We start from the raw sequence: 26,238 nt of genomic DNA, 5'->3' as shown, positions 1-26,238 counted from the left end.
AGTGTGCAGCACCGTTGGATTCTGGTTTCTCTTCAAGGACAAATCACTGGAGTGTTGTAGTTGTTGTTTTCTAATATTGGGTTTATTTACAACTAGCAATTTTCAGCCCGTTAGATAAACGGGCGCTAGTAGACCACCCCCGCCCCCCCCGAGTGCGGCCGCCAGCGGGCCCAGTCCTTCCCAGTCCTCCCCGCCACCTTCGGCCTCCCCTTTCTGGCTTCCCCCGCTGCCTCGGCCGTACCTATAGCTCCGCCGCCACCTCGCCCATACTCCCTTGGCGACAGGCCGCCGCCATCGGGGGCCAGTCGGCCAGCTGCCGCTGCCTCACCCGCACTTGTGCCGCCGCCATCGGGGCCAGTCGCCCGCCACGGCCACCGCCGCTTCACCCGCATTCTCGCTGGCGGCCGCCGCCGCCATCGGGGCCAGTCGCCCCGCCGCGGCCACTGCCACCTCTGGCCGAGGCCGTGGCTCCCCTGCCGCCTCGCCAGCACTCTTTTCTCGTTGGCGGTGGCCGCTTCTCCTAGGCCGCCGCTTCCCCTGTTCCAACATGGCCGCCCGTGTCTGGGCGGCCGTGTCTTTTTGGGCCGATCTGGGCATGCGCTCCGCGCATGCCCAGATCGGCCCAAAAAGACACGGGCAGCACGGCCGCACGCCGAAGGCTTTTATGGTATAGGATAAACAAGTACAGTATTAGATGGAGATGAAACAACAGAGCATCCCTATAAGCACAACAGATTACATCAGTTCCCCAGAGGCTGAGCTTTGCACCTTAAGGTACCTCTGCTTCCCTGCTACCTTATGTAAAGAAACTGTGCTATGTTTCTTTACACAAACACCTCTGGAGGGAGGATGCGGTGGGGGGGGTAGGTCAATGAGGATCAGGTCAATTCTACCTGCATTTTACAAGATTTGTTTTACATGATTCTTAATAACTTCCCACCAGGGGCGTAGCTAGGGGAGAGGGGGCCCATGTTCACCCCTCTCTTTGGCAGCTCCTCAGAGAGAGGGAGATAATGAAGAAGGGGTGGAGTTGGGGGGCCCTCAGGAGCTGGGGGCCTGGGTTCTTTGACCCTTTCACTCAATTATAGCTACACCCCTGCTTCCCACAGATCATAACAAGGGACATGAAATAATCTACCTCAGCCATTAAGGAATACTAGCTTTCCTTTGTCAGATTCAAGCACCCTGACCGACCAGGCATTGCCTTAGGCAAAAAAATGATAGTGAGAGGCCATTCACAATGAACAGACCCAAATCCTGCAACATTATTAATATTAACTAGCCTTTGGAAGGTGCTAGGAGCACATTTGTACAAACTCTGAGCGTGGCCCAAAGCTTCTTGCATTTGCATCTCTGTATCTAGAGCTGCCTACCAACTGTATATTCCTTGGTCAGGATGAAAGGTTGGCAACCCTAAGGTACATTAAGACCGACATTTCTGTCACTTGTAATTGCAGCTGCAGTTTTGTCTGTCACTTTCCTGGTACTAATCTTTGCGTCTTGTGTGTGTGTGCATGTGCATGCATCCGTGTCATAATCCCCCTGATTATGAGCATCTTTAGATTTCTCCCTGTATATATGCAGCCTTCTAAAGATATTTTTAACCCACCCACCCACCTCAAAAAAGTCCAAAAAAGATTTTACCAGCCTATCTATTTGCCCAGTCATATCTTGGCCATGATGCAATTGCCAAATTGCTGCCATCACAAACCGCAAGGGTTTTATTTATTTATTTATGTTTACAACTGGAGCACTTTGTGATTCAACCGCCAATATCTTCGGCCAATATGTAACTTACAGAATGTTGCAAGCAGAACAGCCCACGTGCTTAATCTAAGTACTCCCTTCTCTTGGGAGTCATATACCCACAAATAGATGGCTATTGGATGATGTTTATGAGGTGATTTAAGTCTGGGTCTCTGGGGACAGTTGTTCACCTTTGACAGTCTCAACAGACAGAATACAGATTGAATTTTCTCAGATATCTATTGTATTATCTCAGTAGGATGGTATGGAGAAAAGAGGCAAAGGTTGCCCATGCATGTTTAAATGAAGGATCAGGGTTTAACATTGTATGAGCTTTTTAACTTGAACAGGAGATCAAACATATTTACTAACAATTGATTTTGTTTTGTTTTTGTATTTTGTAAATGAGTTAATAAATAGAGCCCTGGCAGAGGGGGAAATGCTAGGACCTCCACAATTCTCCACATTTCCTTGCCAGGACATTATTTTATAGAGGTGTAAGAGGCTTAGAGCACCTACAGATATGGCACCTGTACAGAGTTATTTGTAAGACTGGGTGCAACAATTATTACAGAAACAAACAAGTAGAAAACAATCTTATTTCTATGATCAGGACTCCAGGAGATGTTTTGATTTTGTATTTGCTTCATGTTTTGACAATGGCAGGGCAGAGAGAAACCATCTTATAAAAACATGGTTGTGGAAAACATTGATCTCTCTGAAGACACCAGAACAATTCTAAATTAAATGGCTTATGGTCTGCAGCAAAAAACTGTACCCCTGCTAACTGGGCAAAGAGGCACCTTTTTAACATGGCGATTTTCTTTATTTAGCAGGTAGAGAGTAACCGGCCCTATCCACCTCCAGCACAGTACCTCCAGTGACTGTAGCTGGTGTCTATCTTATGTTTCTTTTTAGATTGTGAGCCCATGGAGACCCTTTAAATTTTTAAAAAATCTGTTTCTCTCCCTCCCTCCCTCCCGCTTTGGAAACTTTTCTGTTGAAAAGTGGTAAATAAATTTGTTGTTGTTGTACTCTACCAGTAAGTGAAACTAAATTTCTAGGATTTAAACTGGTTTGTTCCCATAAGCAGTTAATCTACATGCTCCTGCTTGTGAATTGGATTGTAAAATACAAATAGGACTATTTATTTTACATTCTGCATTGTAGCACACACATGTTACAGGTATTCAGGTATATATTTGGGCAGGAGTGGACATGTGGATGGGGGAGCAGGGAATGCCCATTACCTCTGTCCGCAACCTCCATGCATTCAAGAGTGATTTTGCACAGAGCCAATGCACGTACCCATAGGCTCCCATTATGTGCAGTCTATGCCCAGAGCTTATTGGACTCTATTATGGATAGGGCAAGAGGTAGGTAGGAGTATCTGGCATTTGTCAGAAGGGCCACTAGGTTGCACTGTGTTTGGACTGGCAGTTGCAGCACTGGCAGAATAACATCTCTCTCTCTCTCTCTCTCTCTCTCTCTCTCTCTCTCAGTGGCAGAGTGCAGAATTACAGAGGAGAGGCTCAGGCTGCATATTCATGCCCCTGCCAGTATGGCAATACTTTTCCTGCCCAAATACTTTTAAAGCAACAATCCCATGGGCAGGGGCAGTATCATCCAAACTGACCCTCTGTTAAAACATATCCACTAGCAGGCCTTCAGAGCAAAAGAGGCTCCACCTCTCATTAGTTCCAATGGGAAACCCACCCTAATATTTTGGAGCCAAAATTGCAAAAGCACAAGGTGACAGTCCCAAAATCCACCTGCTAGGTGGTGGTTTGCCATGACTAGGGCAGGAAAAGTGTGTGTGAGGGAGATAATTAAGGAGGGAGAAACAGCCTTTATATGTATGAGTTCTGTCTGAGGTTTGACTGACTTCACTTTCTTCATTCTCTGCTGGGCCCCTTCCTGTGTTTTGAGTTGTAATCTGGATTGGGCTAGATAGACAGAACATTTTCTAACTGTATCTCCAGCTGGGCGGGCATCTACAAAATCCACCTCTCCAGTCCTGATATAGGCTTTGTGCAAGTTGGACCCTTGAGTGCTGGAGGTTAGGGTAAGACCAGCAGAGATAACCCCATATCTCCACTCCCTGTGTCCATTTCTACCCTAATGAATGTCTGAAAAGAGTGGTGCATATATACACAGTTAAGGGGCATTCTGGCTCATAGCTCCGATTCACAATTTTAAATAACCTCTTGATATTTATCAGATATTTATTCAGTAGTAAATTGGTATATTTTCCCATCCTTTTCAATGCACATTTATAGATGGGACAAGGTTTCTAATGACAGTGAGCAGAGAAACAGGGGTGGGTGGAGAGATTATTGTGAGCAGAGAAACAAATAATCCAAAATTCAAGACCTCGTTTTGTTTTCTATGCCAAATATGCAGGCTGCAAAAAACAGTGATTTATCAAGCACTTGTGCCATACTATGCATGACCTGGGGATTGTGAGTATGACAACCCAGAAAAAATGGAGTCCCCTCTGACAGGCTGTCATTCGGGACTGACAGCTGCAGCACTGCAGCTACTTCAAGTGTGACAAGATTCCCACGTGTCTTTACTCAAAATGAAATCTGCAGTGTGTATTTTACTGTGTGTATATAGGACAGCCTGTAAAAAATGCCTGACTAAGAGAAATACAACAAACAGCCTGGTGGCACCTTATAGACTAGCAGATTTATTGTGGCATAAGTTTTCATGGCCTACAGCCACTTCATCATGGCTCTGCTGCTCCACGAAAGCTCATGCCACAATCAATCTGCTAGTCTTTAAGGTACCCCATGTTGTTTTTGTTGCAACAGACTAAAACAGCTACCCCTGAGAAACACGACAGGTGCAGATTTCCCCATTATGGAATCTTTATGCTGGGAAAAACCCACAGCTGTTTCTTTTTGTCACCTGTTGTAGCATAGGAGCCCTGCCAGGAGGGGAAAGTGGCAATCTTACATGTACCCACCAGAAAGCTACCATCAGTTGGGGCCTCCCAGCATGCGTTCATGCTGCCGAATACACACTGGCTATATGATATTTCCTCAATGAAAGTGCTTATTGTGTGAGCGTCACTTTTAAGGGGGTATTGCATTTTTCATGAGGTAACTTCCGAAGCCTGGACAGTGAACTTTCCCCATCTCTGCCCCCCCCCCCGAGCGTGTTAACTGTGGCTGCCTTGAATGCTTGTTCAGGTAGAAAGGCAGGATAGAAATATTTCCGATAAGTAAATATTGGTTTATATATCCAGTTCGCCGCTGCCACCTTCACCTCCCAGGACAATGAAAGGCTTGCTCCAAAGGCTTAGCGACGCTCTCCTTCCTTCCTCACGTTTTTCGTGGCTCTGTACTCTGGAGTGGAGCTCATGGGAGAGTGCTGGTTTCATTTCAACTTGGCCGAGAGTTTGGGTCCGTGCTTCCTTCAATGGGGCCTAAAAACAACAGCAATAGCAACTAACAGCAGCAGCGCCACAAGAACAACTTTATTTATAGGTCGCCTAATAACAATGGTTCTCTGGGCGGCTCCTCCGTCCCCGGGGGGGTGGGGAGGAAATCACCTGAAACCTGGTGGGCGTGGGAGGAGAGAGAGGTGAAGAAAAAGCAGAGAAGGAGGGCAGAAGAAGCGAGAGCCGGTCTCCACCAGCGCCTTCAGTTGCTCTTGAGACAGGGCCACGGCGGGGGGGCGAGAGAAGGGACAGAAGCGTCGCCACGTGTTGCGGCTGGAGGAGGCGACGAGCCTGTCTGTCGTTCGCTCTCTTTCCCCAGCGCCCCCCTTCAGCCAAACACTCGTGCTCTGGTGAGTCACCGGCAGTTCAGGAGGACCGCGCGGGAAGGGAGCGGCACAAAGGCAGCGGCGGGCTTGCCGCTGGGAGCCGCCACCAGCGCGGGAGACAGACAGCGCCTCGGCCAAGCCTAGTCAGCCAGCACTTGCGGGGCAAACAGCGACGTCTCCACCGCCTTCCCTCCAGGTGGCTCACTGGAAGTGGAAAGCGAGAGAACGGCTGCGGCTTCGGCAGCAGATCGCCTCGACGGCGGTGGCAGGAGAAAGTGAGCGAAGGAATCCAGGAGTGGGAGCGCCCGTCTGCTGAGCAGCTGTGCTTTCGTCTTGGGCAAGCAAGGTACAGCAGCAGAAACTAAACCCTCGGGGTTTGCAAATGCAACAGGGAGGCGAACGGAAAGAGGAATCTGCCGCTGCAATGCACCAGCAGCAGCCACTTGCCTTTATGTGAGGCATTGCCCAACCAGCCTTTCACATAATTCTTCAGAAGCAGGGGTGTAGCTGTAATTGAGCGGATGGGTTCAAAGTACCCGGCCCCCAAGCTGCTGAGGGCCCCTCAGCTCCACCCCTCCCTCTCTTCTTCATTATTTCCCCTCACTCCAAGGGGGTTGTCGGAAAGAGGGGTGAACACAGCCCCCCCCCCCACTCCCCTACGCCCCTGTAGAAGTAAGTCCCACTGAGTCAAGTGAGAAGAGCTCATAGCATTGTTGCAGCCTAAAACGCACATTTGCAAGTTAGCTGATTTCAGTGGGGGCATAATTTTTTTTGATCCAAGGGGCCGGCTGGCAGGGTTTAGCCTCGGCACCTACTTCCAATGCCAGGAACGTGTGAAATAGTCGTAGGACTAATGCCTCTGAGCAAATTTATTCGTCTCGCAACTGAGTAAGCAGAACTGCTCCTGTTTATCTGGGATAAAGATTTTGTCTAGATCAAACGGTGTGATATCTGGGCAGTTTCGAGTCGCGGCATACCTCATATAGTAAGCACTGTGACAGACATTCTAGAGATGTGTGTAATAGCGTTAGTACTGCTCCTTTATTTTGAGTGCACGTTGTTGATATGAAGCAACTACTTGCTGATAGGTGGCTGCGGATTGTAAAATAAAAGAGTGGTTGGATTTTTGGCTGCATCTGCTGCTCTGGAGATCTGCCTGGACTCAGCAGGGTTCAGTTCAAAAACTGTTTGAACTGAATCATGTGAAGTGGAAATAGAGGACCTCTAAGCATGTGCAAAGTAAGTATTTCCCTGCGGGCGTCTTGCATCTGAGATTAAGGGGCGGGGCTTCCAAGTCAAGTGACGTCTAGGTGAAATTTTCAGAAATTAACTATTGGAAATCCGTGCAATCTATTAAAGATCCTCTTCTGGAACTCATGCTAGACAGATTTGCTTATCGGTCAGAATGAGTGAATAGTGAGTCTCTCTCCTAGCTTCTAAACTGTGTTTTGTCCAAAGATACGAACTTAGTGGGTGTGGTTAGACCTCGGGTTGTCTAGACTCGGTCCAGGCATATGCGAAATAGCAGTAAATAAGAGGTTATCTGAGCATATACAGAATGCATTTTCCTTCTAACGGAATAATCAAGGTTTAGCTTCCACATATTTGGGATTATGGAGCAGAGCCTCCCCGCAGCAGGTTTGGGACCCGACACCTTTTTTCAAACACTGCCCTGATCTTGGACTTAATTCAGGAGATAGGGTTTGGCTGTCTAGGATTTTATAGCATAGGATGGACCGGAGGGGACGGGAACCTGCCCGATCCATGCACATGTAGTGTTCTTTGCACTTTCTAGAGAGAAAGGGACAGGAAGGAGGGAGGACGTGCTGAGCTCACGGGAAGAAGCCAAGAATAAGCCAAATCCTTTTTCTGAGAGATGACTGAAATGAGATCCTGGATGATTCAGGAGTGACTCTCTCTCATTCTCCAGGAGGAGGTGGATGAGCGGGAGGGGTCGTGGAGAAAGGACTGAAGAAGTGGCTGGAGGGTGCGCGACGCGGCTTGCTTACAAAGAAGTTTGGCGACCCGCAATCTGACTCAGGCTGGCGGTAGCGGCAGCAGCGGCACCATCGCTGGCGAGGAAGGCGCTGGGAGGGTTTTTCTAGCGGCAGGCAAAAAGGGTGCCCAGTTCAACGCACGCCTTTTCAAGCAGCCTTGCCGAGAGGGGGCGATTTCTTCAGCTTGCCTGCAGGTGGACGTATCTCCTCACAGCTTGCTTAACCACCAGGCTACTGACTAGAGAACACGCTGCCCCACTTCATAGAAATGTAGCTGGCGACGTGTGTGTAATCTGCTCTTAGTCTGGTATGGTCGAAACCCGGGTTGGGCGTATGAAACTTTAACCACCTCTTACGGGAAGCGTTTGATTTCTGTTTTGCTGTTTGCAGTGTGGCAGGATTCCCAGGAGCATCTGGGTCTCATGCCAATCATGTTAATGTTCTTCTCTGAGAACATTTGCAGTTTGCAATTGGGGCTTAAACAGTTTAAAATAAAAATGTGCTGTTCACAGAATTGTCCAGGTCAGTCTTCTAGAATTCAGTGGGGCTTGTGTGGCAATATACAGTATGTGAGATGTGGTTTGCAGCCCAAATGTTTCCATTTCCATACCCTCCATCAAACTGATGTTTAGGCAAGAATTCTAAATGCCTCTTCAAAAAAAAAGAAAAACCCCAAAAAACTTTGAACATAGTTAGATTTTAGGAATGTCACAATGTACTGAACCTGTTCCAGTCTCTTGAGTTAAGCTAATGCATAAGAATCCACATTGTGGTGGTGTTTGCTTGTATTCTGGCCTCCTTTTGCTGAAGCTTTTGAGCAAACACGATTTATCTGTCTCTTTGGATGGCAAACTCGATTAGTCTGAAAAGACTAGGTTTTGTCAGAAACTTTAAACATATACTTGTCTGTGGGGAAAACTTGCAACAGAAAATATTGTCTCCCAAATTAGTATGTGTTTGTATATAATAAGTATGTAGATAAGAAAAGTGATGCTACAAACATTGTGATATTAAAGCACTTCTTGTTATCTGGTTTGATTGGTTGATTAAGTGCCGTCAAGTCATTGTCGACTCTTAGCAACCACATAGATTCTCTCCAGGATGATCTGTCTTCAACTTGGCCTTTAAGGTCTCTCAGTGGTGCATTCATTTTTGTCATAATCGAGTCCATCTACCTTGCTGCTGGTTGTCTTCTTCTTCTCTTTCCTTCACTTTTCCCCATCATTATGGACTTCTCAAGGGAGCTGGGTCTTCATATAGTATGTCCATTGTGCATTTTAAAGTGAGAAAATTCACCCAAACTGTATGGCAGATTAGTGTTAATTAATGCACCTATTGGAATTCATTAGGTCATTGTAAGCTAGGGTGCAGTTTCACATAAACCTGCAGCACCCATTCATGTTGCTATGCTTATGTAATTACAAGTATGTTGTCTAAAGTGACTTATGGACCACAAATATAATAGCCTTGGTTATATACTCTTAAGATCATTTTTCTGATTTCTAGTTAATGTTGAATTTGGGAGAGGTAGTGGGTAGTGGTGGTGAGTAAGTGTATTTTAAGCTGTGCTAGTTAAAGAGTTCAGAGCAATAATAACTATTATATGTAGAAGAGGGGGCTGATGATTCTAAAGTTGTGACCATGAACATAGTTATTTGCAAAGTTAGGACTTAACTGAAATCAGTGAAAGTACTTCCAAGTAAAGGTATTAGAATTGTGTATTTGGGGGTGGAAAAACAAAAGAAAATAGCTATGTGATACAAGTAAAAAAGGGGACTGAATTTGTGTGTAATATTTAATTTGGACTGTCTGTAGTGTTATGACACTTTGTAGCTCCGTAACACTGTCGTGTTATGCTCGGTAATACTATATTAATGTGGGTGATATGCATACTTTTTTATGTCTACTGAAATGTGTAATGTTTCGGCAAATATGTACAAGGGATTGTCTGGCCTCTTTCCATTTCTTCTGTTGTGAAATGAGTGTAAGATAGAAAGTAAGGAGGTATGCTTCAGGTGTAGGAGGTAGTTTTTGCATGAGTTAGTCTTGGGGGTTTGGTTTAGTTTAGGTTCATGTGTCATGTTTTATGCAACAGCCAATGAAATTTCCATTGTTGGCCAGAGTCCAGAGAAGGATGAGTGTGATGGATCCTGGGGCAGGACGGGTCTGTAGCTCAGTGGTAGAGCAGATGAAGATCCAGATTCAGTCTCAGGTTTCTCCAGATAGGCTTGGAAAAAGGCCCTTTGACTCCTGTATGAGGCTACGTCATAGGACATGAGTGACATGTTTTCTTAAATGGAATGGCATGTGTTTGGTAGATTTGGGAATTCTTGGAAAATAAAGTTGGCTGCTTGAGAATCTCTTAGGCAATTGTGTTGCTCACTGGGACTTGTGCCACAAATGGACAGGACTTTAATAACCATAGACGCTAATCACAATATGATGGTGGCATAACCTATGTGTTAACAACATGAGTAGTCATCAGAAGTGAGTGGTACAACTTTAAAAGGCAGAACCGTGCCCATTTTTGACAGCATAGCCTTCCAGTGCTGTCATGCAGGGCTTGCTGCAGGAGGTGGGCCAACTCCATCCACATTGCAGCATGAATGGGCCTACAGCAAAATCAATATGGTGCAGTCTGAGCTTGGCCCCTCTTCAGCCTCACCCTTGTGAACTGCTCCATCTTATGCATTGCCCTGTTTACACCTTGGCACTTGCAAATTATAAATATATATATTAAAGTTTGCCTATAATGTTTGTATAGGCATACAAATACATTTGATAATTTTAAAAGAGGGGGGGAAGACACCATTAATTATGCAATCTGTGCAAAATGTTTTTGGAGATTAGGAAGTACCGTTCCATTACTCGCACTTCCTGTATTCACACAAAGGCTTAGCTCTGATTTTTGTTCTTATGTTTTAATAGCTCATATATTAGTTACTTCTAGGCCAAATAATCTGTGTCCTGGCCAGGCAGTATAGATCACTTTGCAGTCTACTGCATGCAGTAGTAGTATAGATTGCTTTGCAGTCTACACCTTGATCTTGGTCCTATAAAAGTATTCTACATGGACTCGGCTCCATAGTAATTGAGCATTCAACAAGACTACTGAGCGAACTGGGAAAGGGTGTGTCTGTGTATAAATATTCTGCAATTTCTCTACAACTGGTTGCTCTTACTAGGTCACATGAAAGAATCAAACTCAAATACTTTGAGATGATTGTGCTTGCATATTTTCTCTAGAGTCAAGTGCATCTGTGACCCCTGATCTCATGATGTTCAAAAATACCTTTCCTCTAAGGAAAAACTGTTTTCCAAATCTACCTTTGGAAAACTATCCACAGTTAGTCTATTGCTGTAAAGATAGTGCAGTGTTTATTCTCAGATTCTGACAAGTTGTACCATCTGCATTGCAGAGGATTTTGGGGAAGGACATCCTGGGAATAGTAGGAGTGGACAGGCTTGTAGACCTGTCTCTGTATGAGACTGTTGATAGAAGAGAGTCAGAAAATTGTATAGCCCCTAGATGAAGCTTGTTTATCTTTCCAGTGTCCTTTTCATTTGGCTCTGGGAAGGGGTTGATTGCTCTTGTTGAAGAGAAAAATATGGGAGAGGGACTGCATCTAATGTGTTGTGTTGTGCACGGTCGCATACTGATGTCAGCTGTGTCTAAGAACATAAGAAAAAGCCCTACTGAATCAGGCCAAAGGCCCATCCAGTTCAGCATTCTGCTTCATTCAGAGGTCAAACAGGTACACCTGGGAAGCCCGCAAGCATGGAAATGAGAGCAACTGCCCCTCCTGTTCGTGTTCCTTAGCACCTGGGTAATCAGGGAGATACCCTCTGATCCTGATGGAAATATACAGCTACCAAGGCTAGTAGCCATTGATAGTCCTTTCCACAATGAATTTCTTTTAATACTCTCTAGATTGGTGGTCATCACCACTTCCAGCAGCAATGCTGTTTCCTAAGTCTGAGAGACACCCACAAGGCTAGTTGTTACATGTCTTATTGGGTTTATTTCCTCTCTTGGCAAAGGAGCATTTTGGTGCCCAGGAAGGATTGATTGGTGCTGCCGTTCATCTATGTGCCTTGGCCGAGCAAATGCATATTTCTTAGATTAGCAAGCAAATGACTAATCATGTCTCTGAGCTGTACTCCCAACACTCTACTTCCTTGAACAATAACTAGTTTAATGGCAGGGCCCTTATAGGCAGGGAAGGGTGGTGGACCCAGTTGCCTCCCATCCCTGGGGTGAATTGCGCAAAGTCCCATTGACAATCTCCACTTCCTTTTCAGGCTCCATTGACCACTTCCTTGAATCTAAGCTGGTAATGTGAGAATTTAGGTTGCACTGTAGTCTCCATTTGCTGATTCCTGCTGTATATAATCTGTATTCACAACATTCTTCTTATATATTATGCTGTTTTAGATGAGCTTTGCTCATGTGAGTAGTGTACTGTTGGTGCTCTCCTTCACCTGGTACCTGTGGTGAAGTTGCCAAGGTTGAGCAAATAAGGACCAAATGCAGACACTGAGACTATTCCCACAATTGCACCAAAGCGGGCTAAGGGAGCCCAGCCTGCTTTGGGGCGATTGTGTGCTGCAACAGGAGCTGCGCGGCTCCTGGCAGCTAGCCTCATTAAATCCCCCTGCCCTTAAATGAGGTTAACGGAGTGATCGCTCCATTAACCTTGTTTTTTTGCTCATGTGTTGCCGCGACATGTGGCAACACACGAGTAGACCCCCGACTGGGAGGCTGCAAGCAGCCTCCCGGGCTTGGGGGGGGGGTCTCTCCAGGATGCCCTGTGCACTTGTGTGGGGCATCCTGGAACTTCTGGGGGCTTCACAGCCCCCGCCACCTCCGTGACAGAGCCGGCAGCCATGTGTGCGGCCGATCTGGCTACCCAGCTACGAGTGGCTGCTCATCTGCGGGGAGAACAGGCTAAGCCCGCTTTCCTCGCAGACCACATTGAGGCGCTTCACAGCAATCGTGTGAAGCGCCTCAATATGATAGTTCGTTGGCAGTCTTTGCCCTACAGGACTGGGTAACCAGGCCACTTGTGCTTAATGCCCCTGGTGGCACAGTGGTAAAACTGCCACCCTGTAACCAGAAGGTTACAAGTTCGATCCTGACCAGGGGCTTAAGGTTGACTCAGCCTTCCATCCTTCCAAGGTCGGTAAAATGAGTACCCAGAATGTTGGGGGGCAATATGCTAAATCACTGTAAACCGCTTCGAGAGCTTCCAGCTATAGAGTGGTATATAAATGTAAGTGCTATTGCTATTGCTATTGCTAATGAAAGTTGCCCATTGTTGAGGGTGCAGTTACATCATAATGATCTGCCCCTTGATGCCATCTTTTGGGAAACATTTTTATGACGTTCACCTGGCTCAGTATTTGGCTACAGTTCTACCTACACAAGACAGGATTTGGTAACCATCATTCACGCTTCTGTATCTCCAAGACCATTCTAATGCATTCCATGTAGGGCTACCATTGAAGAGTATTTGGAAGCTTCACTTAGCGGCAGTAGATCTTTCGAATGGAGGAATCTGTTCTTGGAGAGAACGAGTCTTTCAAGAGCTAGGCCTAATTCATAGGTGGATTTTTTAAAACATTGCAACACGATGTCTGTTTTGGCTCCAGCATGTGCCTGTTTCTTCACAGTCAGCAGTGCCTTTTAAGATCTGCAGTAGAGGCACCCTCTGAATGGCATTTCAGTACAGAATGTGCCATCTGCAAGATTAGGAGCAGGGTCTTTTTGGTAATGACACCAGTTTCATGGTACACCTTATAGGGAAGACCATGTAAGCACAACTTTGGAGGCTTTTCAGAAGTGATGAAATCCATTTTCTTTAGGATAGCCTCCTCATCACGCCTCAGTTCTATGAGATGATACTGTGGCTTCTACTGTCACTTCCAGCTCAGTTTTTGTGTTTTAATTTGCATGTTGTGAACATACAAAGATCCAGTCACAATGGAATCCCTGAGTTTAGATGAGAAATGATCACATTTCCACAAGATGTCTGCAAGCACTGCATACAGATGACATTACCCTACAATTACTGGACATTTAGATAGGTTTTTGGCTTGTCTAGCTAAATCCAAAGTGGTTCACAACATGCACATTAAAATACTTTTTAATCCCCTTAGCAATCATTTTAGAAGTATTTATATTTCATACATAATATGACACAAAAATGTTAGCAGAAACCTTTTAAAATCAATTTCTTCACTCAGGGGAAATGTTGTGTAGATGACACTTTAAAGACCAGAATAATTAAGTGAACCTCTCTCCCCCTCCTTTGCCTTTAACTCTAGAACATAAGGACTGTTCTACATTGAACTGTTTGACATTCCACAAATGCTAATTATGCTGAGAATCTTTAACCTTGTGGTATGTTCTTGTTTCAGATACCTTTCAGGAAATCAAATCAGCATTGCAATCTAATTTCCAAAGGCATCCTAACACTGAGCATGTGTGCTAACTTGTCCCCTTCAGTGTTAACAAGTTTTTTAAATTGTCAGGCTATTTGGCCCCAGGAAAACCATTCTGTACAGTGTAATTATTATTCCTGTTTTGAATATACATTTAAAGGAAGGGATACCTGATATTGTGGGATGAAATTTTTCCTAGACATAGTCTGTACTAATGAAAATTCATTGAATTGGGCTTATATAGCCTCTAGGGATAGCCATGGCAATTTTGCATACTTTTCTCTTAAAACCAGCAAATAACCAACAAAATAATTTCATTGGGTTATGGATCAGATAGTACAGGTTGTAATAAAAATCTGAGCTGCAGTGTGAAAGTGGAACACTGAGCTTAATAGTATGATGTCATAATCTGATTCTGATTATACTAGAGCATCAGTATTGAAGCTTAGCCTTTTCTATTAATTCTAGAGAAATGAAAACAGTACCCTGGAGAGGTATTGTTAATGATATTGATTACTACTACTACTGATATTTATATAGCACTTTTCAACAAAGTTTGCAAAGCAGTTTACATAGAAAGATAAATAATAAATAAGATGATTCTTATTTAGTACTGTTGATGACATTTTATTGATGACATTTTAAAATAAGATCTTCACTGGACTGTACAAGTTACTCAGGAGGATAGACAAATATTAATTTGGTTGCACTTTTAAAATGCTCATCAGCAAAGGAGCCACTATGGAATGAAATACTTGTTAGAGAGAGGTTGGAGGGGAGATTTCTTTATCTACCCCAGCTGCTGCAGAAATGCACAGAAAGGAGAGCACTGCTAATTAATATTGTCTGGAGACATGGAATTAATGTTCTAAATAAAATAGTTTATTTAGGAAACCCATCAGGGAGATAGATAAGGCTTAAGTACTGGCTGCTACCGGTAGCTATGTACAGGAAGAGGAGAGGGAGAAGGAAGTCTTTCTCTCTAGGAGGTTTTTCACACATGCTTTTTTGCCTGGGGTATCTGAAGAGTGAATCTGCTTTGCAGCAGATTCGCAAGAACCTGCAGTCTCCATTGTTAAGTTTCCAAACGTCTGCATATCCAAACATCTGCATATGTAAGCTGTGTTGCTATGGTGTCCATACTTTGAAGACACACATTTTGCTTGTGCTTGCATTTAACTGAGGAATCCTTCCCTCCCCCTCCCCTTCTGGACTCCATAGAATTGAATCAATCTGCAACCCCTCTCACCCGCCCCCAGTGCTTGCAATTGCAAATCACTCAAAGAGCACACCAGACTGAGCCATCAAACTCTCCTTTGCTGACACTTGGGTGGATTTAGGAAATCCACCCAGCAGACACTTAAAAAACACACAACAACCACGAAAATGCAAGTAAGCCAAATTGTTGGCAATGGCCCCTCTGCACATCAAAGGAAAGCATCAGATTTTCTTGAAAAGCTGCTGGAAATACAGGATTTTTTAAAGCTGGACATACTTCGGGCTAAGCTAAAATGCCCAGACTCACTTTGTGGGGTGGGGGGGAAACAGAGTCATGTCTGTACTGCTCCATGATGCATCCAGGTAATACAACTAATACGTGGACTGGCATACTCCAATCTGGAGTGGATTTGAATTAAAAGCCATGTGTGTAAAGCCTCCAGGTGAGAGAATGAAACCTGAGTCAATCAGTCTAACAAAGGGGGAGTAGAGAAAACAGAGAGGGAATTTCCTTGCTCACTATATCTTCCCCAGTCGTCAGTAGGCTTGCTGGTGCTGAGTTGAAGCCATCAGGAGCTGCATCTCCAACAGTACTAATGGCCTGTGTTCAAACTGAAGCCAGTTTCTTATATAGGAGCCCATGGCATATTTAGTATTTTTTTTTAGATATATAGATATAGATATTGCATTGTTGTGTTAAGATCAAGTTAATTGCTCTCTTGTCCTGTGTACTTACTATGGAGTATAAGGATGCAAGCTACAGGAACGTTTCCTGTCCAACTCTCTTACCATTACCATGTATTGCACAACAAGGGAAGTTGTGAACACTCACTGGGGTTGCTAAAGTTCCTTGATGAATTTTCCCAGTACTACTAGGATTGTGCAATTATTTGGCTTTGATTGGCTGAAGCCAAATGATGTACACATCCCATCTGGCCTCACGCAGAGTGGTGCTTACCTCTGAGTAGAGTGGTGCTGTGCACAGCATTTGGCAGGGCCCTTAAAAAGAACAAGAGCTGTGGCAAGCCAGAGCAAGCTCAGTGAGGAATGTACTCAGAAAGACTAACTGCGCAGCTCTCTGTGTACGCTTTCCTGGATGTTAAAACATAAGAACAGCCCTGCTAGATCAGGCCCAAGGTCAGTCTAGTCCAGCATCCTGTTTCACCCAGTGGCCACCCAGATGCCTGTGGGAAACCCTCTCTCCTGCTGTTGCTTCCCTTCAACTGGTATTTAGAGGCATCTTGCCTCTGAGGCTGGAGGTGGTCTATAGCCCTCAGACTAGTAGTTGATAGACTTGTCCTCCATGAATTTATCCAAGCCTTTCCCAAAGCCATCCAGGCTGGTGGCTGTCACCACATCTTGTGACAGAGAATTCCATAGGTTAATTATACATTGTGTGAAACCTAAATTTCTTGGCAATTAGTTTCATGGGATGACCCCTCATTCTAGTGTTATAAGATAGGGAGAAACATTTCTCTCTCTCCACACCATGCATAATTTTATACACCTTTATCATTTTATTCATTTATTACAGTTGTACACCGCCCCATCCAAACAGCTCTGGGTGTTGCACAGCAACAAAAATAAAACCCGCAAATCTATCCTTTTTAAAAACAATAATTACAAAACAGTTTAAAAACAGATATAAAACTATTTACAACTAAAACATTTAAAACAGTTTTTGGCCTGGAAGGCCAGGCCAAACAGATAGGTTTTAAGGGCTCTCCTGAAGGCCAACAATGAATTCAAGCTACTGATTTTTGCTGGGAGTGCATTCCACAGCTTAGGAGTAGCTACAGAGAAGGCCTGCATCTGAGTCACTACTAGACATACTGGTGGTAACTGGAAATGGACCTCCTCAGATGACCTTAACGTATGGTGGGGATCATGCAGAAGAAGGTGATCTTTAAGGTAACCTGGACCAAAGCCGTTCAGGGCTTTAAAGGTAATAGCCAGCACTTTGTACTTTGCCCAGAAACATATCAGCAGCCAGTGTAATTGTTTTAAAACAGGCATAATATAATCTCTCCGGGTTACCCCAGAGACCAGTCTGGCTGCTGCATTTTGAATTAACTGAAGTTTACAAACTACGTACAAAGGCAGCCCCACATAGAGCACATTGCAATAGTCAAGCCTGGAGGTTCCCAGGTGATGCACTGCTGTTTTGACGTTGTCCTCTTCAAGGAATGGATGCAGCTTTTGAATCAGCCAAAACTGATAGAAAGCACTCCTGGCCATAGCCTCCACCTGAGATACCAGGGTTAGGCCTGGGTCCAGGAGTGCTCCCAAGCTGCGTACCTGTTCCTTCCAGGGGAGTGTAACCCCATCCAGCACAGGAAGATCTAACTCGTCCCTGAAATTATGAACCCCTACAATGAGCACCTCCATCTTGCTTGGATTCAGTTTCAGTTTGTTTTCCCTCACCCAGCCCATTGCTGCCTGTAGGCAGGCATTTAGGGAATACATTTATTTATTATTTATTTATTTATTACACTTTTATACCACCCCACACTCCTGTCTCTGGGTGGTTCACAATGATAAAACAGTTTAAAACACATATAAAAACACATAAAAACAATTAAAAACGAACAATTTAAAAACCAGTCACACAATTAAAAACCTATACATTATTAAGAAGCTGAAAAAGCCTGAGTTAAAAAATGAGTAATAAAATGCCATTTTTTAATTATGATGACTATGATGACAACGAGAAATAGATTTGGGTGTTTTCAGCATACTGATAAACCCAGCACCAAATCTCCTGATAACCTCACCCAGCAGTTTCACGTAGATATTAACTGGTGACAAAATGGAGCCCTGAGGGACTCTGCTCCCAATGATTCCAAGTATGGAATTGGCCTTTTTAGCAGTAGCTGCACATTGGGTCTACATTTTCAATGCGCTGTCCACCATGACCCCAAGATGCTTTGGCTTACTGTGGCTCTCTTTAAGGGCTGTGCAGAGGTGAGTGGTGGGAACAGCTGCCTCTGCATGATTCAGGAATGTGTGTGCACATTATTTGGCTTTGGCCATTTGAAGCCGAATAATTGCACAGGGCTAGTGTTCACATCAGTGTTGAAGAAATCACAGACCTAAAGATCCAGTGTCTTAAAATTTGATTCTTACCTTGGAATTTTGACTTACACCCTCAGTTGTAAATCTTGTTAAACATTGTGTGTTCTTTCCATGCACCCTATAAGTGAAATTTGGGATCTGTGTATACTCAGTGAGCAGCACCATTGAAATCAATAAGACGAGTTAGTCACTGACTTAAGTACTATTATCTTTCCAGTGGGACTTCGTCTGAATGCTGTCCATTGTATCCATAGAAAACAAATACTTTAAGAAAGCTGTTGTCTTGGTTTCTTTTCATGTTGCATTAGATATAAATCCCACTGAATTCTAATGATTACCTGATGGATCTGTGCATTATCTTTTCTTTATGTTGGAAGATCCACATAGAACACCATGACTTCATCTTATATAGGTTGTTAATATACAGCTGTTAGATGTATAAGCTCTTCTCTCTAATTCTTTCATAGGGTAGACATTCTGACTAAATAGCATCAAATGCCCTGGAAGCATTTTTCCTTTGGTTTATTCAGCTCCTTAAATGCTATAAATTAAACCTAGCAACTAAACATGTAACACTTATTGAAATTCATTCTTTGCCATTGAGCTCATTGCTTTTAGAAATATTGAGAATAGTAAGGGATTGCAGATGCAATTTGATTAAATCTGCAGTTGTTACTCTTTGCCTTCTGAAAATTGATTTCCCTCCCCTGAGCTTCAGTTGCTTACTGATTAAGAACTGTTCAGTGAGTTGAATAGGTTACAATTGTTTGTTTTTCCTCCTTTGTACAAGTTTTAACAGGCTGCAAAATGTACTGGACGTCTAATATAATCCTGTCCTACTGTAATGTGCAAGTTTACTTAGAAATAGCTGTGTTTGTTTGAAACTGCATGATGACACATCTGTATGTTCCATTGTATGAAGACAAATACCTTCTTATTGTGGACATTTCCTGTTTTCTGTGTGCACTACTACTGGAACCAAACCTTCCTTCCCATGTGTGTTTACTGAACATTTTTATTCTTCATCTCAGAGGTTAGGTGAAATACTGATTGAGATAGGGCATGTTTTGGCAGAATTAAGGCTGGCTTCAAAAGGCAGTGTCTTTGAGTGTAGATCTCGTGTTGCCTTTTCTTCTGTGGTTTGTTGAGTATCTATTATTATTATTTTATTTTATTTTATGCTAACATATTTGTATATCACCCACTACCCAAGTCTCTATGTGGTTTACAACAATACAACCAAGAAATTTTAAAACAATAAAAATATATAAAAATTAAAATAATTATCCATAAAAACTGCTAATGAAGTGATGCCTTCTTTTATGTGCATGTACGCATTTCTACAGGTCCACCCACTTTCTTTTGTTCTGGGTGAACTCTAATGGTTCACATTCCAGCTGAACACTGTTCTCTTCGTTCCCAAGTCTGACACCCAGCTGGGACTCTTTACCTTGTTGCTTGGCCTTTCCTTCTTCCCTACCTCGAAGTCTCAGGCCTTCTTTGTTGCTGCTTCTGAAATGTGAATGCAACATGCCAAGCAATGTGAATGCAACACACCAAGGATGAATGCAATTAAGGGGAGACATGATGGAGGTTTATAAAATTATGCATATGTCGCACAATGCTATTCCCTCTCCCACAACTGGGGTCATCCCATGAAACTGATGGCCAGAAAATTGAGGACAGACAAGAAAACTAAACTATGGATAATGAAACTATGGATTTCTCTGCCACAGGATGTTGTGCTGGCCACTAGCTTAGATGGCCTTAAAAGGGGTTTAGAGAAATGCATGGAGGACAGGTGGCTACTAGTTTTGTTGGCTATATGACATCTCCAGGTTCAGCAGCAGGATGCCTCTGCATACCAGTTACAGGGAAGCAACGGTAGGAGAAGGGGCATGCCTTCATTTCCTGTTTTTGGGCCTCCCGGATGCACTCTGAGAAATAAGATGCTGGATTAGATCGTCCTTGGGCCTGATCTAGCAAATCTCCTTTTATGTTCATGTTATTATTTTATTTTATTTTATTTATTTATTTATTTATTTATTTATTTAAAAATTTTATACCCCACCCCTCCAGTGCAATACTGCTCGGGGTGGCTTACAACAATAACATAGATTAACATAGTTTACAACAATAACAGATACAAGTAATAAAACTAAATTTTTTAAAAAGTCAGATTAAAAACAATTATAAGGTTCAAATTAAAACTGAAAATTATAAAAAGCTAATGTACCTACCAGATATATGACAGGAGACTTATCCTGTTGATGGTTAAACTACATGAGAACACCACCCTCAAAGTCAGGCTAAACAGGAAAGGTCAGGTGACTAGTTCAATTTCAACCAGGTGTCAGGCAAGGGTGTATTTTGGCCCCGGCATTATTTAACGTTTATATTAACCCCCTTGTGGAACACATGAGGAAATTGGACTTTCACCCACCTAAATTAGCTCAAAAACATATTAATGTGCTACTGTATGCTGCTGCGTTGATTTCTAGGATGAGGGTTGGACTTAAGCGAATTTTGAGAGAGCTGGCCAACTTTTGCAATGACCACGAACTGTCTTTGAATTATGACAAAACCAAAATCATGGTCTTTGCGGCTAGACCTAGGACACTTACATGGAAACTTGATGGGCATACTTTAGAGCAGACCAGACAATTTAAATATCTTGGAGTTGTGTTACAGGCCAACAGAAGCACTACAGCACATAGGGAGTATGTTATTGCCAACGCCCAGAAAGCCGCCTCAGCAATTTGCTCCTTGCACATAAAGAAACGAGCTCACTCGCTGCAAGTAGCTTTAGAACTCTTTAAGGCCAAGGCTCTTTTCTTGCTTCTGGTGGGAGGCGCGCTAGGGAATAAAACTAATTATCCGAAGCTGGAGATGGTCCAATCTAAGTTTATTAGGTCTCTTCTTAGATTGCCATGTTCAGTTTGAAATGCCTTCATTAGGCTAGAGATCGGATGGCCATCTGTAGAAGTGAGATTGTGGGAAATGGTTTTCTCCTATTGGCTTAATCTGATTTTTCACCCCACGGGCATTGCTTCCTTTATATTGGAGGATGGCTTTATGACCCATTGGAAAAATGATATCAATGCAATGTTAGCATCCTTGGGTTTTTCCTTACCCCTGATTAGATCTCTGGGCCACAGCAAGACCAAAATTGCCATAACTCAACGTATCTGGGATATGACGAAGCAGGGGGATGTTGCCCAAATAGGCCCTCGCCTATTCTTAGGAGATCAAATCAGCAGTCATTCCCCCACTGAATATTTACTTACGATCTCTAACAGGGATCATCTTAGGGCTCTTTCAGCGGCTAGACTTAACGCCCTTCATACGGCGGTATTGGAAGGATGTTTTGGGAAGGTGCCCTACGATTAAAGATTATGCCCCTGCCAGAATGGTGAAGTGGAGACTACGGAACATCTGATGCTGAAGTGCAGATTTTATACTGAATTAAGGGGAAAGCTTCTCTCCCCACTACTAACTCATTACAATTCTAATTGTCCTTCTGATGGGGATAAGGTCCTTTTCCTGCTTACTGGTAAGTCAGATTATGCTTACAGGAGGGTAGCAAAATTTCTCTTCATAGCAAGCAAGATTCGGTTTAGAGTGATTGAGGCACGAGATGCTGGGTTGTGCACTTCAGATTAACCGGTTTTATTTGAACAAAATTAGCCATGTATATGATATCTGAAGGTATTAATGTTTTATGTATTTTATGTATTTACTGCTGTTGTTGTTTGTTTTTCTTTTTGTATTTATACTGGCCTTGGGCCGAAATAAACAAACACATACATACCAGATATAACAAAATAATGATATTATAAAGCCTCCTTAAAAAGGTCTGTTTTAAGATGTTTTTTAAAAACACTGAGGGAGGGAGCATGGCGAAGCTCTTCAGGGAAGGTGTTCCAAAGCCGAAGGGCCACAACCGAAAAGGCCCTGTCTCTAGTCCCCGCCAACTGGATCTCTGTTAGTGGTGGGGTCATGAGCAGGGCCTGAGCTGATGATTGGAGGGCCCTGGCAGATTCATATGGGCGAATGTGGTCTGACAGGTACCCCGGCCCCAAGCCGTCCATGTATTATGTTATGTCCCTTCAACATGTGGCATATCTGCATAAAAAGTCTTGAGTTAATGAATGTCTAGGGTTTCTTAGTCATAAGGAGGACCCTGCACATTTTGAAATACTACTTAGAGAAGAAAAGTTCATTGTGTTACAGGGCCAGTAAGTGGTGTTGGCACTTTTGCACCTGAACTGAAAAGTGATCATGATGCCATGTTGATGGTGCTGTAGCTCAGTGGGAGACCATCTGTTTGCATGCAGAAAGTTCCAGGTTCAATTCCTGACATCTCCAGGAAAGGTTGCAAAAGACTGCCTAAGACATTGGAAAAGCTATTGCCAGTCAATGCAGACAATACTCAGCTAGATGGACCAATGGCCTGACTTGGTGTAAGGCAGCTTCATGTGATCACTGGATTTGACTGGATTTGAATCTCCCTTTCTGTTACTGATCAACAAGGACAGGAGATTGAGAGGCAAGAAAATGATCCTGCCTGCTGCCCCTCCCCACTCCAAACAATCTGCTCCCTACAGCAACTGCTCCACATTGCTATTGATACAGTGAACCCATAAATAGGCTGTCTGTTACATCCTTGGAGCCAGTTATGTAGTATTGCATATGTATCAGTGAGGACAAACTGGATGTTTATATGTAAAGACAATAGTCCTGTAAGAAATGTATTTGGCTATAAACGGATGAGGGGGGAAGTGATGGGGTCACACACCTTGCTGACCTTGCAGCCTCCATGTGCTTAAGGGTCGTAAGCAGGCATGGCAGTTGGGGACAGGGTTCGTAGGCATGACCTCTGTTGACCACCATGTTTTCATTTGTATCCAAATGAAGGGCTGTAGTCTATAATGGGTGCAATAAATGTCTTCTCTTCTCAAAAATGCAACCTTTGACTTTATACAAATGCAACCAATCCAATGCATGTTCTAGCAGTCACTAAGAAATGGTTTTAGTAGCAATCTTCTTTTACAAGAGATTTGCCTGCAGTTGCTGAATTAGTTTGTTTAAATAGGAAATCCTTTCATTTTAGATAACACAATATTGACTGAAATAGATGTTTGGCTATGATTGATTATTAATACCCCTCAAGTCGGTGCCAACGCTTAGGGACCTCTTGCCTATAACCTGAACTTAGACCATTGTTACCCCACCTACGCACCCCCCACCTTGGGGTGGAGGCCGATTAGTCTTTGATGGTTATCCACTTTTACCCTCTACTACAGCACTATAGCAGAGCTAAAAGTAGAATTGCCAAATGCCTCTTCATCTCTTTTTGTCCCTTACTCCAGAACGTGACAGCTCTGTAGAACATAATGGATGTCTCTTATTACAGATCGCACCAGTTGTTTCTGAAATTCCATCTGGCAACTCTACTAAAAGGTGTCAGTGGATGAATTAATTACATTTTTAAAAAGCTTGAATAATAGCCCAATATGATTTTTCCCCCTGAGAACTTCTGAAGCACAAGGTTGATTTTTACTACAAACAAATATACCACTCCAGTGTCTCCTTGTGTGTTAGAAATTGTTTGGGTTGCTTCCTTAATACTTTGAAGACAAGATCCAAGTATGCTAAATTCTGTTATCTGAACCTTTTGAGCTCTTAGTTATCCAAATGCTCTGTTTGCCTCCTGGCTAGTCCCAGAGGCAGCTTAAGCAAATGTTTGCTATCAAATCTTTTGAATATCCAGATGTTTTGAATATCTTAAAGGCAAGATAAGTAAACCAAATTGCACTGTAAAATTTTATATTTTTCTGTGTTAATGCAGAATTTTGTTTTCAGTCCTTTAAAATAAATTAAATATGTATAGGAATTTAGGATTTTTAAAAATTAACTTATTGAAACCTCTCTTATATTGTGCATGCAAATAGTAACACTCTTCCAGCTACTAACTCATAGGATTTTAACCTACCTAGCCTTGAGCCACCTAATGGTGCAGCAGAGAAATAACTTGCCTAGTGAACAAGAGGTTGCCAGTTCAAATCCCTGCTGGTATGTTTCCCAGACTATATTGGGCAGCAATGATATAGGAAGATGCTGAAAGACATCATCTCATACTGCGCGGGAGATGGCACTGGTAAACCCCTCCTGTATTCTACCAAAGACAACCACAGGGTTCTGTAATCGCCAGGAGTCGACACAGACTTGACAGCCAATTTTACTTTACTTTAAAGTATTAGCCTAGTCTGTTCTACCATCCACTCTTTCTGATGTTGTAGAGATTGGCAAAGAAACCCAGTTTCTTCTGAGTTTTGTTGGTTGATTTTTGTGTCTCACTGGTTAGAGATGATTAGGCTTGGGTGACCAGTTTCATTCCAGAGTCTTCTCCAGCATCTGGCATAGAAATTTGCCACTTTTAAGGAGCTATCTGGTGTAGCACCGTGGCAATATGATGCTGTTTAACACAGGTGGAGGATATATGGTATGAAAAGGAGTGGAACGCTGGCTGGCATTAACAATCCAACTGCTGGATTTGGGAACTTGCAATACTATGTGTAAGCAGATGATGCTGTACACAGGCATCTGGAAGTTGGAATGGCATTGTCTAGCCTATAATTTGGGCTTGTCATAGGTTAATATATGTATTGCAGAGTCAAATAACATTTCCTTCAGCCTTATTAAATACTCTGTAACAAAGCCTTTTATTAAAACAACCATTTTCTGTTTTCCTGATGTTTTGATGTGAGTATAGTTTAGTTTTTTAAATTTGACGTAAACCTGTGGAATAGTGGTATAGAAATATTTTGATCAATACAAAATAACAAAGATGTTTTATAGGAAGGAAACTAAGAATTATTTGACTTAAGGATGCATAGATTTTCTGAGAACACTTGGTGGGTATTCTGATTTGAGAAGTTATGGTTCTCTGTTTGCCAGCTTTACTACTTGGCAGAATCATGTGTGTTTCATTGTGACCTGAAAGAAAAAGAGTTTAAGAAATCTCTGCATCTTTTCTCAAGCAGCATCTTATTTGACAAGATGTCTACTGCTAAATATAATTTTGGTTATTTCAAACAAATATTATGCCTCTTTTTAATTCTTAATAATGAATTTCCCCCCTATAACTTCTCTCCTCAGATTCTTCCTTTTTGATCTTCTTTTTCCTTTCATTTGTATATATTCTCAAATCCTAATAGTCATCTTTTTACCATCCCAAGTTTCGTTGATCTGCTAAGATTCCTCATCCCTACTTTCCAAGGCCCAAACTATACTTTCAGTGTACCATCTCTGCATGGATTGTGGCAGCAGGGAGAGCAGGCGCACCCTTGCTGTGCTCCATATGATGGGTCTGATTAGCTCAAAAAGATCATACCAACCAGCTCTTTGAATAGACAAGTAGAACAGTGTTTGAATTACCTCCCACCCTAAATATATTCTCCCTTTCTGTTAGCCTCTGATATTTAGAAATGCATTGAAAGTCTCCACACCAATACACCATTTTTAAAAAAAGAAATAATTTCTTCTTTGAAAATATGACTTTTAGAAACTTTGCTGTTTTGAAATCTATGCCTCTAGTACTGGTCTTGATAAATTTTATTGGATCTGGAATCCAGCCTAAAAATTTAAGATCCAGGCAATAGATATTAGATTAAAATTAAAGGACTTCATGATGGACATTGTGGACCATATACAGATTATATTATATATTAAATAACTCTACATCTGAATATCCTAGCCTAGGTGCCATGGTTAAATTTCTAGGTTCTATAATTCCCCGATTCCAGGGATTTGTCAAGTCCTGCTGTCACAAATATTTCAAACTTTGCAAATTGCAGAAAGCATGTCTGAACTCTTTCCTTTCCACTCTTTTCTAGTATTTCAGAAGTCAATACCATTGGCCTAGCTCCCCTTCCATAATTAACCCTTTAGATGGCTATCACAAGCTATCACAGATTCGTCT

General features: G+C 42.9%; 1 protein-coding gene across 4 annotated transcripts in view; it reads left to right on the top strand.

Annotated features, from left to right (window-relative positions):
* The first annotated feature begins 5,352 nt into the window (after window positions 1–5,352).
* MET (MET proto-oncogene, receptor tyrosine kinase) overlaps window positions 5,353–26,238 on the top strand; it is a 159,195-nt gene continuing 138,309 nt past the window's right edge. For 2 of the 4 annotated variants that reach the window (XM_053254301.1, XM_053254297.1), the window contains exon 1: window positions 5,353–5,866. The gene's annotated coding sequence lies outside the window, so the exon portion shown is untranslated. The remainder of the gene's footprint in view (window positions 5,867–26,238) is intronic. The other 2 variants (XM_053254303.1, XM_053254299.1) reach the window with 2 other exon arrangements.

This window comes from Hemicordylus capensis, chromosome 5 (assembly GCF_027244095.1).
Source record: "Hemicordylus capensis ecotype Gifberg chromosome 5, rHemCap1.1.pri, whole genome shotgun sequence".
Lineage (NCBI taxonomy): Eukaryota > Metazoa > Chordata > Lepidosauria > Squamata > Cordylidae > Hemicordylus > Hemicordylus capensis.
Note: the sequence above shows the minus strand (reverse complement) of the source record. Positions and strands in the feature narration are given on the sequence as shown.